Source organism: Anomaloglossus baeobatrachus, chromosome 11 (genome assembly GCF_048569485.1).
Source record: "Anomaloglossus baeobatrachus isolate aAnoBae1 chromosome 11, aAnoBae1.hap1, whole genome shotgun sequence".
NCBI lineage: Eukaryota > Metazoa > Chordata > Amphibia > Anura > Aromobatidae > Anomaloglossus > Anomaloglossus baeobatrachus.
In genome coordinates, this window is record NC_134363.1 from 161,145,851 (window position 1) to 161,161,648 (window position 15,798).

Sequence of the window (15,798 nt, forward strand, 5' to 3'; positions counted from 1 at the left end):
TATGCCCATATGATAGTTTAATAGTTTATATAATATTATTATTTTTCATTCCTATATACCCTAAGTGACTTACCGTATATTGTTTAAAATCTCTTGGTGTGTATTGTGACTCCTTCCCCTTTAACAATTAATAAAAAACAGCTTTGAAAGAGAATAGTAGCTACACACAGCACATACAGACATGAGGGATCCTGTTCTCCTGTCTCTGAGTACATGTTCAGAAGTAGCAGCAGCATCATGGAGGACATTATACAGCAGTACTGAGCAGTGTAGCTGGGAATGCACAAAGCAGCAGCATGGAGGACATTATACAGCAGTATTGAACAGTGTAGCTGTGAATGCACAAAGCAGCAGCATGGAGGACATTATACAGCAGTACTGAGCAGTGTAGCTGGGAATGCACAAAGCAGCAGCATGGAGGACATTATAGAACAGTACTAAGCAGTGTAGCTGTGAATGCACAAAGCAGCAGAATGGAGGACATTATACAGCAGTACTGAGCAGTGTAGTTGTGAATGTACAAAGCACCGGCATGGAGGAGATTATACAACAGTACTGAGCAATGTAGTTGTGAGTGCACAAAGCAGCAGCATGGAGGACATTATACAGCCATACTGAGCAGCATAGCTGGGAATGCACAAAGCAGCAGCATGGATGACATTACACAGCAGTACTGAGCAGTGTAGCTGTGCATCCAGCACTGGAATGAGATAAAACACTAGAAAGCAGCATCATAAGTGGAGAAATGATTATATTCCTCCAATAAAATATATTACAAAGATTCTTATATTTGCTTGTATTATTGATTTATGCAGTGTTTTGTAAGGACAGTGACCATTTGTGTTGCATATGCTTCAAAAATATCACTAAAGAGTCACATGCAAATGTATCAGGGTAGATTTGTGCCGTGCGGTTAAATGGTGGTTTATTAATGTAAAAATTGTGTCAGAATCGCCCCAAAATTTATTTGACCACAATAACTTAACTATCCTTTGAGAAGGGCCCAATACTGACCCCTATGTTGACTTGTGGTTTTTTCGCTTGCTGTCCACATTGATGCTCTAAGTTCCTTATCAGTGTGTCCCTGGAGTACAACCTTCTTTAGTATTCCGAACTTCTAGAAAAGTTTGGATCAGATATTAAATATAATTTATCTGGCCGTAACGATTCGATATTTTCTTTCTTGTTTGCTCTTCACTCAACCTGACTGAGGATTTGCGTTACATAAGCATCTTGTCCCATGTTCTCTTCAGATCTCGGAAGTAATTAGGTGAAGACGCCTCATCTTTTTAATATCTGAATTTGCTAATTTTATAATGTGTTTTAGTTGGGAAGACGGTTCAGGTGTGCTGATAATAGGCGAATTACAGCACCGCTGGCTTCTGTTTTTGGTGTGCTGACACATCAATACTACTCGATCGAGCTCAGCTGTGCGCAAAGGAAGCTTGCTAGAATTCGCAGAGCTGTTCACATGCCAGTTACTAAGACACTGTGTATAATTATAATAATTTAGGAGAAATAATGTTTTTCCGTTTTTGCAGATTAGGTATTAATAGCCACAAATGAAACAGCTGATATGAAAAGGGTTTTGTAGATCTGTCAGGCTTGAAATCTACCTTTCCCTTTTCAAATTAAGACACTTTGTGATGTTATAAAAGATATGGCCACAGCATGGGGTTGTCTGATCTTGATTTACCGTATATTCCGGTTTGTAAGACACACTTTTTTCCCCAAAAAACTGGGGGAAAAATAGGGGTGCATCTTATAAACCACATGTCTTATCGGGGCGGCGATACGGAGCGCTCAGAGGGGGTGTCACTGCAGTGGAACAGCTCAGGAGGGTCAGTGTGCAGCAGTGGAGGGTTGGCAATACTGCGGGCTCGTGGGGTGTCACAGCAGTGGGTGCCATTGATCTGATGGCGGGCTTGGAGGAGAGGGAGTCGCGGCTCAAAAGAGTGTGTGTGCAGCAGCTGAGGATCGGCGATACTTTGGGTTCGTGGCGGCGGGTGCCATTGATCTACAGGATGCTCTGAATCGCCGGCGGTTGATATGATGGAATTCAAGAAAATGGCCACAGAGGCCAATTGATGCACGCGCCGCCTCTGCAGACATTTTCTTGTAGTCCATCTCATCAATTGCTGGCAGATCAATGATGCTCGCCGCCGCAACACCCCATGAGCCTGCAGTATTGCCGACCCTCTGCTGCCGCACACTGATCCTCTTGAGCTGCGACACCCCCTCCTCTGAGCCCGCCGGCAGATCAATGGTGCCCGCCACTGTGATACCCCACGAACCCGCAGAATCGCCGACCCTCCGCACATTGACCCTCCCGAGCCACGACACCTCCTCCTTTGAGCCTGCCGGCAGATCAATGGTGCCCACCACCGTGACACCACACGAACCCGCAGTATCGCCGACACTTCGCACACTGACCCGCCCGAGCCATGACACCCCCTCCTCTGAGCCCGCAGCATTATTTACCCTGCCTCCTGTGACCTTCCTCAGCCACTCCACCACCGCCGCTCCCCCCTGGTGAGCTAATATAAGAGGCACTAGAATTACAAGATAGACACTCATCTTTACAGTAAAAATTATTTTTTTTCCCTATTTTGCTCCCTCACATTTGGGGTGCGTCTTATAATCTGGTGTATCTTATACAACAAAAAAATACGGTAATTAAAAAAACATAAAACCCAATGCTGTCAATAATAAAAGTAATACTTGCCTTACTGATACTCTGATGATTCTTCTCCAACCCCCGTGTCCTCTATAACATGTCATAGAAATCAGTGACTGATGGTGCGAATCAATTTGCATGTTCCATTTCATTGGTCACAACAGCAATCTGTGGCCGCTGGACAGAAGAGGGAGTACTGCCTTTTTACCTGCCGCTATCCACTGCTCTTCTTTTGACTACCTAGCTTGGCACAATGTCATCGTTATGGCTTGACACAAATGATTAATCAAATTAAGAGATGTAGATGTCATCGGTTAAGAGGTGGCGCTCACTCTCCCATCCATATTTGAGTCTCAAATGTTCCCCTGATGAGGCCTGTATAGGTGAAACATGTTGAGGAGGCTTTACCTTTAGGAATTTAATAGCTAGTGCTAGGACAGTGAGTACTAATAATAGCTGCTGGCAAGAAAGACTATGTGACCATGAAATAATCACAGTAGGAGAGAGATAAGATTGTTTATATACATAAAGGTATTAGATGAGCTGTTCCTGCACTTTATGTAATTAGCTATTATTTAACAATCAAATGAATAAAAGTTAAGCTTTATTTATAGGTCTTTAGTTTAGGGGTTTAGTTGCTTTAGGCAAATAGTACTCTCCCATCCAGGCCCAAAAATCCACTGCCGTGGCCGATGAAATAAAACGTGAATAAATTTGGATGAACTCCAATGACTAATATTTTCCTCTCATTTTGCATATGATTTAAGGCAATGTAAGGGTGCAGTTTCAACCATTTTTTGTGATTCTGTAAGAGGGTGCTAGGCCCATGTGCCCCAGCCCTTAAGACACTCATCAATGTTAAAGTATAATAATGTGAACTGTATTTATGTGTATAATGTGTTACTGCCCAGAGTGTAAGTGTGGCCATCTAGTGGCTGGTATGTAGTACTTCTCCCTGATGAAGAGGTTAGGTTCTGCCTAGCGACAGGGGGAGTATAGGCAATGAATAGCTAAACTCTGTGGAAAGCCCATAGGAGGGGCCAGCTGCCGGGTACAGCCTGACTTAATCCTAGTTTAGTCAGAATTAGACAGTAGAAAGCTGTACTTGTGGGAAGTATAGCGTTTAGGAGAAGTGTGCAAGCCAGTCAGATACCTTAGGCCGAAGAGAGTGGGTGTCGGTGGCAATCTAAATTCAACCTGACCCTCATGGTCACACCAGGGAACGCAGAGCACAGGAAGAACTCCAGTTGTGTCAGGCCCAAATTCTTGAAAATATTCCTGGGTTGCGACAGACTCCAGCAGTACTAGTCCAAAAGAGGAGGTTTGCTATAGACTTAAGGGTACTTTACACGCTGCGACATTGCTAGCGATCTCATTAGTGATGTGAAATTCTAGATCGCAAGTGTGATCTTTTGAGATCGCCCATAGGTCATTTTACGCATGTGCGATCTCCAAAGATCGCACTTGCGATCTAGAATTCACATCGCTAATGAGATCGCTAGCGATGTCGCAGCTTGTATAGTACCCTTTAGGCGAACAGGTCGGCATGGAATCATCAGTAGGCGAGCCTTGTACGATGACGATCGAAACTGTTATGCAGACCAGATCCCTGTAGTGGGAAGAAGAGACCATGTCCATGCGAGACTCTTTGACTTTATTGTATCAAACCGTGGTGCCAGACAGTGAGGTGCAAACAGCAGTAGTATCAGGAACTATGGAGTAGCCTGCAGTAAAATTGTATCTTGGAAGTCAAATCTATTGTACCGAAAATGTTCAAGTGTTGTGTCCACAGTAATGATGTGACAAAAATACTGGGCATAACTGTTTGTAGAACACAGTTGCAAAAGGAGCCAGGATCTGAGTCTTTGAATCCCCAGTGGACAAGTCCTGAATTGCACGATAGCCTAGCTACAGGTATGGCTTGCCCACACAAAGACCACACACCCAGCCAGGGATATCGTCACAAACCCCTTCCTCCTTGAAGTGTGAAGGTAGCCGGAGGAGAGCTGCTGAGAAGCAGAAGCACCCCTTACCCGCGACTACAGCCCCGTGCTACTCTCACAATTGTCCAATTAACTCCACCTTAGAACTATGAAGTTTCTCCCCTTCGTTTTCAAAATGTACATGATGTTCTGTTAATACGCAAGCTTTGGTTTGTAGAAGTGACACCGCACTTCTCTTTGCTGTCCAACTAGCCATTTATAATGCACTTGCTTGGCACTGGAAGGTGTGCACAAGCGAGAAGAGGTTTGGGCAGCTGCTGTTTATGCCGCACCTGTTATGTAGCACCTGTATATGAGTCACTTGGAAGGACATCTATTCCTGTTCATATTGTAGAAGAGGATGACTCTATCGTTGCCAGCTTCTATCCTCATCCCTAGAGAAGGAGACATTGGCAAACATCCTTTTTTGTTTCTATTGCTTCTGTCCTTCATGAAGTGGTGATTACAGTCCTTCTCGAGCCCAAGTTATAAACGGCAGTCATGTCATTGTTGAGTAGTTGAGTGCTATTAAGGGTGATTACCAGCACATTAAAGCAGATTGATGGATTTTAAGACCTATGCAGTACTTGTAGACCCTGAAGATTAGTTAACTACTGAGCCTCTTTGCTGCTGTTCATGGTGGAATCCAAAACTTTTAACCATTTGTTTTCTATCAAAGAACATTACAGACGTATGCAAATTTTGGGTTTATGAAGATGGTGTCAAATACAATAACTGATTCTTATGCCCTGATTTAAAAGAAAACACTTCTATTTTTAACCATCGTGTATGGATTTTGCACAAAACAGAAAAATCTTTATCGTAGCCAAAAATGTACACAATATATTATTAATTCTACAACTTTATTGGAAATTAATTCTTGTGTCTTTTCCTTTTCTCGTGATTAGGGATGAGCGAATGTATTCACCACTATTTAGTATCCGACGGATAACAGGCTATTCGCGTCATTTGGTATCCGACAAATAAAACAACATCCTCTCCGATACTTTCATTTTCATTTCTGACTTTCTGGCGCCTGTTTTCCAGCCAATGAACACATCTGATGTTGCTTGCTCTCACAGTTACGCTGCAGCCAGCTTTATTGTGGTGTTACTGTGATTGGCTTGGCTGCACAGTGTCATGTACATACACGTTGCCGCAGCTTCCATGAACGATAATATATAGTTCCCACTGCTCCGGCTTCCAGCTCCACGGAGGAGAGAGAGTGAGAGTGAGAAAGATTCTGCCTTTTCCCATCCATTTGGGCATTTTCCTTAGTCACCACAGCTCGCCGTTAGGTCCAACGTGACATTATTCGGGTTTCCCATAGACTTAAATTGCGCATCGAATAGCGGTGACCTTTTCGTCGGATATTCGCGAAGTCGAATATTTTGGTATTCAATCATCCCTACTCATGATCCATCTTCTCTTATAGAAAGCTGTGGATATTCTCTGTGAAGCATCCGTCAGTCATCCCCCTTTATGTTCACGTTCCATCTACCTTGGTATCATCGTTCCATCTCCTTGATATCCCAATGAAACCTTTCTCCTTGGTCTTCGCTAACAGCTCCAAGGTTTTCAGGAAAGTCATCCAAGTGGGAATGTAAACAATTAAACTTCATATACATCAGGCAACCCAAGGCTTTCAAATGTTTCAGCAAGTTCTCCACAATAGACATTTTGGATCTTAGTAGACCTAGAAATTTCTTCCCAACTTTTTTCAAACAATCCCAAGCCCTTTTCTCATTTTTGTTTCAAACATGTCATCCTTCGTCAGTTTAAATTAAAAAATTAAATTACATTTTTCCATTAGCACAGGAACATCACTGCCATGCACTAGAGCACTGTTTTGAGTAAAGTATGGAAGGAATTCCCTTTTTCTCTGCTTCTGTGTTATGAAAAAACAGGTGGCAGGAGCTAGCAGCTTCTTTTCCTTTAGTCTAAAGTCTAAAAGTTCTGCAGAATGTTTAAGAACATCCAAGTTTCTGACTAAAGCATTTAAATCGAGCTGTGAAAAAGCTGTGGCTCGTTGAGACCCCTGTGGGCGTGCTAACATGCTAAGAGGGTGGACTAGTCGAGGAAAGTAACACCCTTGCGACTAGTCCCTGGCCTAATTAGCATATCATAATGGATCTTTAGAAATAGTTTTTCTAAAGATCCCTTTATCTGTGCTGCTAGATACAGGGACAGTTAGGCAGGGATTAGTAATATGCACCCAGAACTGGTCGTGGTTCTGGGTACATATTACACCTGACAAGTTCCCTTTAAGGGTCAGCACACACGGCGAGTAATACGGAGTGGAATGCGATAAAAAAAATCGCATTGCACTCAAACCAAGATTACCCTATGGAGCAGCTCCCATGAGCGATTTTTTTCTCAGCCCTAATCGGACCAAGAAAACAGTCGCAGCATGCTGCGGGTTGAATGCGATCCTGTTTCACTCGCACCCATTCAAGTCTATGGGGGCAAGAGAAACATCGCACAGCACTCACATTACAGCGTGTAACGCAAGTGCAGTATAATTCTTGGATCAGCCTGCAATAGAGGAGATAGGGTGATAAATCCCTCCCTCTCCTCCGCAGCGCCGGCCCTCTCTCCGCAGTTGTGGTCTGATTGCACAATCGAGCCCCAGTCGCATGACACTCGTATGACACTTGGCTCCCGCTGTGCTGTGAGTGTGAGACGAGTGTCATGCAAGGACTCGCACTAATCCCCGTGTGGCCTCAGCCTAATAATCCTGCTTGTCTGATTTCAGACTGCTGATCGTTTTGTCGTCCCAGAGGTAGATAGACCACAGGAGCACTTGGCAATGCGAGCACTCCTGTGTATGGGAGTGCTAGACAAAATGGCTTCCGGCATTGTTCTGCCCACAACCATCTGGCTATGAATATCAGTCGCTTTGTTAAATAAATTGATGTTAGATATTTTTCTCTGTATATAGCATGAAAAAATGACAGTACCGGATAAAATTTATCATAGTCGCAGTCAGCCCCACGTAAAAGAAAAATTGACTGAACCGAAAAGTTGAAATGTAAGTGTTATGTCTGCTGTAAAGGACGGCACAAATGGTATTAACACAAGTGTATTCTTCAATTCGTTCCGATCGAATATATCTGTATTTTTAGTGCATTTTGAACGAAATGACTAAAGCCTGTACATTTCATCACATCTGGTAGACCTAGAAAAAAAAATCCTTGCTTTTCAAAACGACTGTGTATTTTAGGTTTCTCCACTCTTCTAAAAGCAAACATTGACCCATTATGTTCGTTCTAACAGCCACCGTTGGGTGACGGAGAGACGATAATTGTGGTTTAATCCCTTCGTTGTATTATGAAACGATGAGGATGAACATTTTGGTCCCGTAGATCTGCTTCGTCTTTCTCCAGAGAGCCACACAGTGCCAGATAATAAGGGTATATCTGACTCGTCGCCTAGCAACGCTCGGAGGGTGATTCCGGCTTTCGGGTGATCATTTATGAGCACAGCCTTTAATATCCCGTCTCATATTCAGCGCAAGTGTAATTACCATGAGTTCATTAGCGCAGCGTGGCTGGGATGAAGCTGGGGATGTACGCAGGAATGGAGTGTGGTGGGGCCGGATGGGGGTGTAGAGGAGACGGGGCTGTGGGCTCAGTGAAGACTTGAAAGAGCGACTTTTATCGGCATCCCTTGCTTTTATCTCCTGATAACTGGTGATCGTTTTACGTAAATAGACCGGGGAGGATTGATACACTGACGCTTTCATTTCACACTTCAGATCCTCGCCGTATCTGATTCTCCCGTCCCTGAATATTTCCTCCCGTCGTATCTTACAATCGCTACTTCTGTAATTATTATTAAAAGGTAAAAGTACACTTTGAAAATACCCATGGCGGTGTGGATATTTTTCTACACAATCAGCACATCCGTTCAAGTAGCTTTGTTAATTAGAAGTTCTGAGCTCTTCTGCTTGTGGCGTAAACCCCTGGCGCCACTGTGAATGCTGATGACAGGCCACGTCCAAATGGCCCATGTCGTTTACTCATTTTGTCTGTAATTTCTTCATTCTCAGAAGTTTGTTTTTTTTGCCTCTTCCATGACAGTCATTGAATGCAATATTATTTTAAAGGGAATCTGTCAGCAGTATTTTGCCATGTAATGTGAGAGCAGCAAAATGTAGGGACAGAATGTCACGCTAGGTACGGGGAAGTACCAAGAGCACGGCAAAGAGGAAGGGAAAGGAAACTAGGGAGAGGGAAGATGGTGACCCCTGACCGATGTTACTGCTGGTCCCTGGGGTCCCTCACCACCCTAGATAGGTTCCGCACCTATGCGCCAAGCCGAATACCTGATCCTAGGTATCCCTACTGCTGGTCCCTGGGGTCCCTCACCACCCTAGATACGTTCCGCACCTATGCACCATGCCGGATACCTGACCCTAGGTATCCCTAGCGTGAGCCCTAAATAGGGAACATATGGGATGAGCTCTTCATCAACCATCAACCCCACTAAACAAGTACCAAGCACACAGCAAAGAGGAAGGGAAGGGAAACCCTATATCTAAGGAGAAGGAATATGGTGACCCCTGACCGATCCTACTGCTGACCCCTGGGGTCCCTAACCACCCTAGAAGGGTTACACACCTATGCACCGAACTGGATACCTGACCCTAGATATCCCTAGTGCTGGGTCCTAAATAGGGAACGGATGGGAGCAGCTCTTCGTCAACCCCACTAAACAACTATAGAAGATACAAGGGAAACACAGGGGGAAAAGCGTGCACTACTTATCATTAGATGAATCAGGTAGGAGTTCAGCAACAATACCACAGAGGAGAACAAACCACCTGTTTGCCACCTCAGGTTGAATGAACTGAAAATATCACCAGCATCAGTCCAAAGGAAGGAAGGGATATTTAAACACCAAGTGAAAACTGATAATACAGCTGGGTGGAAGTCGAGCTCCTGCTGGGTTCAAAAGGGATAGAGATGAATCCAGCAGGAAAACTACCTATACCAATGAATACTGACAGCAGGAACAATGGAAAGTCAGGGAGCATTCTGTGATGCCAATCACAGTAGCCTTCTATGACCCAAAAACACATGACGTTCTGTCACCTGTGACACACTCATGACACAGAGACCCTGATCCCAGTTATTTTTTCAACTACCAGACTGTGTGTTGTTTGAATAAAATCATTGTTTTATCAGCAGGAGGGAATATGTGGGTCGGTCGGGTCTTGCTATCTATTCCTGCCCCTGTCTGTCTACCTGCATCGGAATTAACGTGTATGATGGTGACAGAGGGGAGGAAGGCCAGGAGGGCAGGCAGGGGCAGGAATAGATAGCAAAAACCGACCCACATATTCCCTTCTTGCTGCACCTGTCAATCAAATGGTAGTGCATTGCTGGAACTTTACTTGCACATATTACTGTAATAAAACGTCCAGTCTCACAACTGAAGGTATGGTTACATTCAGCATCCTAGCGCCAGTATAGCACTGGCTTTACTTTCTATATGAAAATCCTGCTTTTTGGTTCGCTTTAAAGCCTGCTTTACACCTTACGATATCACATACGATATTGTATGCGATCGTACCCGCCCCCATCGTATGTGCGGCACGTTCAATTTGTTGACCTTGTCGCACAAACGATTATTTCCCGTCACACGTACTTACCCTTCCGTACAACCTCGATGTGGGTGGCGAACATCCACTTCCTGGAGTGGGAGGGACATTCGGCGTCACAGCGACGTCACGCGGCAGCCAGCCAATAGAAGCGGAGGGGCGGAGATGAGCGGGACGTAAACATCCCGCCCACCTCCTTCCTTCCGCATTGCCGGCGGGAGCCGCGGGACGAAGGTAAGATCTGTTCATCATTCCCGGGGTGTCGCACACTGCGATGTGTGCTACCTCGGGAACATTGAACAACCCGATGTACAATTTTTAGCTTTTGAACGATGTGCATGCGATGAACTGTTTTTCGTTCAATCGCAATCGCACATAGGTTTTACACACTACAATATTACTTACGATGCCGGATGTGCGTCACTTACGACGTGACCCCGCCAACACATCGAAAGATTTATTGTAGCATGTAAAGCCCGCTTAAGGTTAATGCAGTTCTCTGCGTTGGTGTGGAACTTCCATGTCATGGCTAAATGGAGTTTAGATTGTGCTTAGTGGATGACACCAATTGAGAATCAATACTTTTCAGTTCAGGGCACCACTTAATCCAACCATACACAATTCATCAAATCTGCCTATATCAGCAGGATTGGCCACCAGTTTAATAGGTTGGCAGGTCTCCTAGCTCTCCCCAATAGATGATGTTGGGGAGAGCGGTTTTCGAGGGAGTTGGATTTCCAACTTCTGATTCTTTTGTTCTTCCTGTAGATATGTCTCTGCTAGAGGAATTTGGGAACAGCTTGTAGAGAACCGAGTGTTCCTGTGTTTGGGGGAGATTAGTCAGCTGAAATCTATCTAATGTGTATTGGGGAACTTTAGATTTGGAAATATGCGACACTAAAAAGGTATAACTTGAAGCTTGTGGACCACAGTGCATAATCTCTAAAGGTGCTGAGTAGAGATGAGCGATCCAGAGTTTCGATGTTCATACCAAAGACAGACTTTACAAAAGAAACAGAGTTCGGGTGCTTTATGTATGCAAACCAGTTGTGCAAGCTTCACTTTGCTCAGGTATACTCGGTGCTCAGCCTAGTGCGAGCTGCTTGCAGAGTTTGATCGGCTCGCACTTGGGGTAACAACAGCGTGATCGGATGTAGTGTACACCCCCCAAAAAAATAATTGTTAAACCCCCCCACCCAACCTCGGACGTGTTCTGTTTGTTGCTGGCTGCATGTGGGTGGAGACCCGAACTGCCCAATTAGTGACTTCCATTGGGGTGCAGGTCAAGCCCGGGTCGCAAACCGAACTTTATCCAAAGTCCGCCTGAACCCACTGAACCGAACTTCCACAGGTTCGCTGATCTCTAGTGCTGCTTAATGATGGGCGAGCATGCTCATCACTGCTTGATACTTGATGGAGCATTGTTGGGGTGCTTGTGTACTCGCAATGCTTGGCCAAGTATCATGAGTGCTCGGATGTTTTGTCTGTGCAACAACGAAGACAAAAAACAAGCCCACTTCACTGCATGATGGGAGCAGGCACTCCAGTAAGAACCATTTTCAGTCTCTGAATGGCTATCCCTCTGGGAGTAAAACAACATTTTTGGATTTACAATTTCCAACAGAAAATAAGGAGAAAAAAAACCCTGCCGTCCTTCCCCCGTAAATGCTAGGTACATGGCTGAATGTATGAGGGCAGAGAGCCAAACTGCCCAATCATTGACTTCCATGTAGTCGTTACTGAGTTGAGCCGTTAAAGAGCATCTGACCTGCTCTGCTTGAGTAAATAGCACCCGAACATTTTAGTGCTGACCCATTGCTACTGCTGACCTATCATTTATACTACTGTTGTTGTCTTCTTATAGTTAGTGGCAAAAGGACCTTTGAGCTCCTTTAAGCATTACTACTAGTGATGAGCGAGCACTATTTTCTCGGGTGCTCAATACTTATTCTCGTAACGAGCAGTGGGACACTTGGACAGGCTTGACTCATGTACCGAGTGTAATGGTAGTCAATGGGAAACTCAAGCATTTTTCCTGAATATCTTATGTAAAAACGCTTGAGTTTCTCATTGACTTCCATAATATTCTGTAAACGAGTCGCGCCCATCCGAGCACCCAGCCTGTTCGTTGTGAGTACCTCACTCATCACTAGTTACGAGTACCGAGCACCCGAGCATGGTAGACCTCGCTCATCACTAGTTACGAGTACCGAGCATCCGAGCATGGTAGTGCCCGCTCATCACTAGTTACGAATACCGAGCACCCGAGCATAGTAGTGCCCGCTCATCACTAGTTACGAATACCGAGCACCTGAGCATGGTAGTACTCGCTCATCACTAGTTACGAATACCGAGCACCCGACCATAGTAGTGCCCGCTCATCACGTTACGAATACCGAGCACCCGAGCATGGTAGTGCCCGCTCATCACTAGTTACGAATACCGAGCACACGAGCATAGTAGTGCCCGCTCATCACTAGTTACGAATACCGAGCACCCGAGTATGGTAGTGCCCGCTCATCACTAGTTACGAATACCGAGCACCTGAGCATGGTAGTGCCCACTCATCACTAGTTACGAGTACTGAGTACCTGAGCATGGTAGTGCCCACTCATCACTAGTTACGAGTACTGAGCACACGAGCATGTTAGTACCCGCTCATCACTAGTTACAAGTACTGAGCACACAAGCATGGTAGTGCCCCCTCATTAATATATAATGATGCTTGAGTTTTCATTTGTAAAAGCCAAAAGGTAAAGATTTGAAAAAAACAAACAAGGTCTTGACATGTTTTGTCTACCTTTCCCAAGCTATGATCAGATGATGAGCCCCCTGACTTCAACCCATTGAATATAGATAGTTATTTAAAAAGTAAAGTGGGTGGCACCTCCAGGTCATAATAATGAAGAGCCGGTATATGCTTTTGTGCAGACAGGGTGACTAGATAGCTATCCATGGCACTTATAGCCTTCATGGAAGGCTAGTGCGAATGTAAATTATCTCCCATGAGAACAAAAGGAGGGGCCATATTGCAATCCAACATGCCTGATCGTTTTTCTATCTGCGCTATACATGTTAGATGGTTGAATGATTCCAACAAAATCGGTGTGTTTGTTCTACATTAATCTAATGTATGGCCGCCAATAGTGGTTTCTTTGGATTACTTTGCTCCCTATTATTACGGGTCATCTTCCTGGCATTTTCTTGAATTCAGTTGCTTCTTTATAAACTTGTTGAATAGGCATAGTGCAAACTGACATTGGAAAAATCTTTGTTCTGCACATAATCCCAAGAATATACATGATTCCTCACTACAGGTCAGGATTTCCATTGATGTCACCGGTAGCCTTTTGCTTTGTGAATTGTACAAGAGTTGCCAGGGTAATAAATGAAAGAGGTCAACGAGTTAGTCGGGGTTAAGACTTTCCGTCGTACACTTCGAATAAAAAATTTGTGTTAATGAAAAAAAAGGATTTTACCCTATTGTGTGCTTTTCATGTAGACTGACAGCAGAAAAGCTGTATTTTTGGCCCAAGCGTTTCCGTGTGAAGATGCCTGCAGACCTGACGCCTATTAAATAGTGTTTCTCATGGCACGAACTCATTATGGAGTGACCCATTGACTTTATATGATTTTTTATTTTATGTATTGTCAGAAGGTTCCACTTCCACTAAAAGTGACTTATTTTAATAGCAAATGAAGAAGGGTCTTGAATAGAGATCAACAATAAGAGTGTTACATTACCGAAAGAGCCGTAGTGACGGGTCTGAGCCGTTCATGGTGATGGCTGAGAGCATGAATGCGCCTATTTATTTCTAATTAAAGGTTGTGCAAGGCGGATGGCTCCGATTGAGACAATTGGTCACTACATCAGCTCAATGATTTCAAAACTTCGATTAATGCAATTTTCTATGTATTTGTTCAAGGTCTACTATTAAATTTCTTGCATGTCTTGCCATATCTTAGACCTGCCACTATTAAAATAATAGAAAATTTAAGAGGAAGACATTTACTAGCTCACATCGGTATACAAATGCCTTCACCTTGTGTAATAATCCAAGCAGGCACAAAAAGAACATAGCAAAGTACTTCGGAAAGTAAGGATTACATTAAAGGGATTGTCAACCCTTTAAGGACAATTTGCAGCATTTTGTTTTTATAGACATTTGGCTTTCCTGCACAATAAACTTTGATCTTGTCTGTTGGTCATAAATCAGCTAAGAAGGACTCAAGATAAAACATAAAAGATCTAAAAACATTCCCATAAGCCTGCCAGAACAAGCTCACTGTAGTGCGCATGTGCAGACGGTCTTTAACCTTTCCTAATGCCTGCGCATTACAGTAGTTTGATATGCCCTCAGTAGGAGAGATCTAAGTGCGCCTGCACAGGACCGGAATGCTGGCCTGTGTGGATGATGTAGGACACGTCATCCATACTGGGCTGGGTAGAAGAAGGATGGCAATCGCCGCAGAGAGGAGGCGCCAGACTGGAGAGGAGCAACACCCATTGTACTGGACCGTTACCTAGGTGAGTACAACAAAGGTATTTTTATGGTCTATGCCGTGGCCTGGGCTCTTATATACGGTATTCTAGAATGCTGTATATAAGAGCCCACTGGTTGTGGCCACAGTTCATAGGGGACAAATCTGGTGACAGGTTTCTTTTAAGGTTGGGGAAAACCCATCTATTCCTATCTAGCCCCCATCACAGGTACACTTGCTGTAGGAGAGATATTGGTGCATGTTCATAGCCCTCAACACTAAATTCTATTGTAGTAATGAAGACAAACCAATTCCCTGAGACTTAATTGACCTCCTCTTTATGTAAAAAGCCCCCTTGTACCCGTTGGTTAACTGGTTCTCCATATTCAGTTGGGATCAGAAAAACTGAGCAAGAAATAAAGGATGGTGGAGGAGTCTTAGGTTCCCAAGAAGGCAGAGACTCAGGGGCACTTACCCTTCCCTTAACCCTAGAATGCGCAACCATAGAAATCAACCATAGAAAACAAGTAACCTAGCAGGTCTGCGAGGCCCCAGGTATGTGTTCTAGAGTTAATCTAGCCCTAAGAATAGCTACGGGACTGAGTGACATGGGGCGGAGGGTGGAGATGGTGCATAAACCCAATCTCCTCTCACAAAACTGTAGTAGCATGCTTAAAGGGAACCTGTCATCAGAAATTTAGCTTGAAACCTAAAAGTTCCCCCCTCTGCAGCTCCTGGGCTGCATTCTAGCAAGGTTCCTGTACTTTTTGTGGCCCCTTTTAAACCAAATTAAATACTTTATAAACTTGTACCTTTTGCTATGTAAATTTTGTAAATCGTCCATGGGGGCAGGCTCTCTGCTGACCGTTGCTGTTCCTCCAGCACATTGACGCTGTCCCCCCCCGCTCCATTTCATCCATCAGGACCCGCCCACTGCGGCCGAGGTGCCGCCCACGCCAGGATCGCTGGTGACGTGTGTCACAAGCACGAGATTATGGGCGGCGCTGTGATTGCATCACAAGTGCCCGCCCATAATCTCGTGGACGCACTTT

General features: G+C 44.5%; 1 protein-coding gene across 15 annotated transcripts in view; it reads left to right on the forward strand.

Annotated features, from left to right (window-relative positions):
* AGRN (agrin) overlaps nt 1-15,798 on the forward strand; it is a 670,274-nt gene that overhangs the window by 505,151 nt on the left and 149,325 nt on the right. The window lies entirely within an intron of this gene.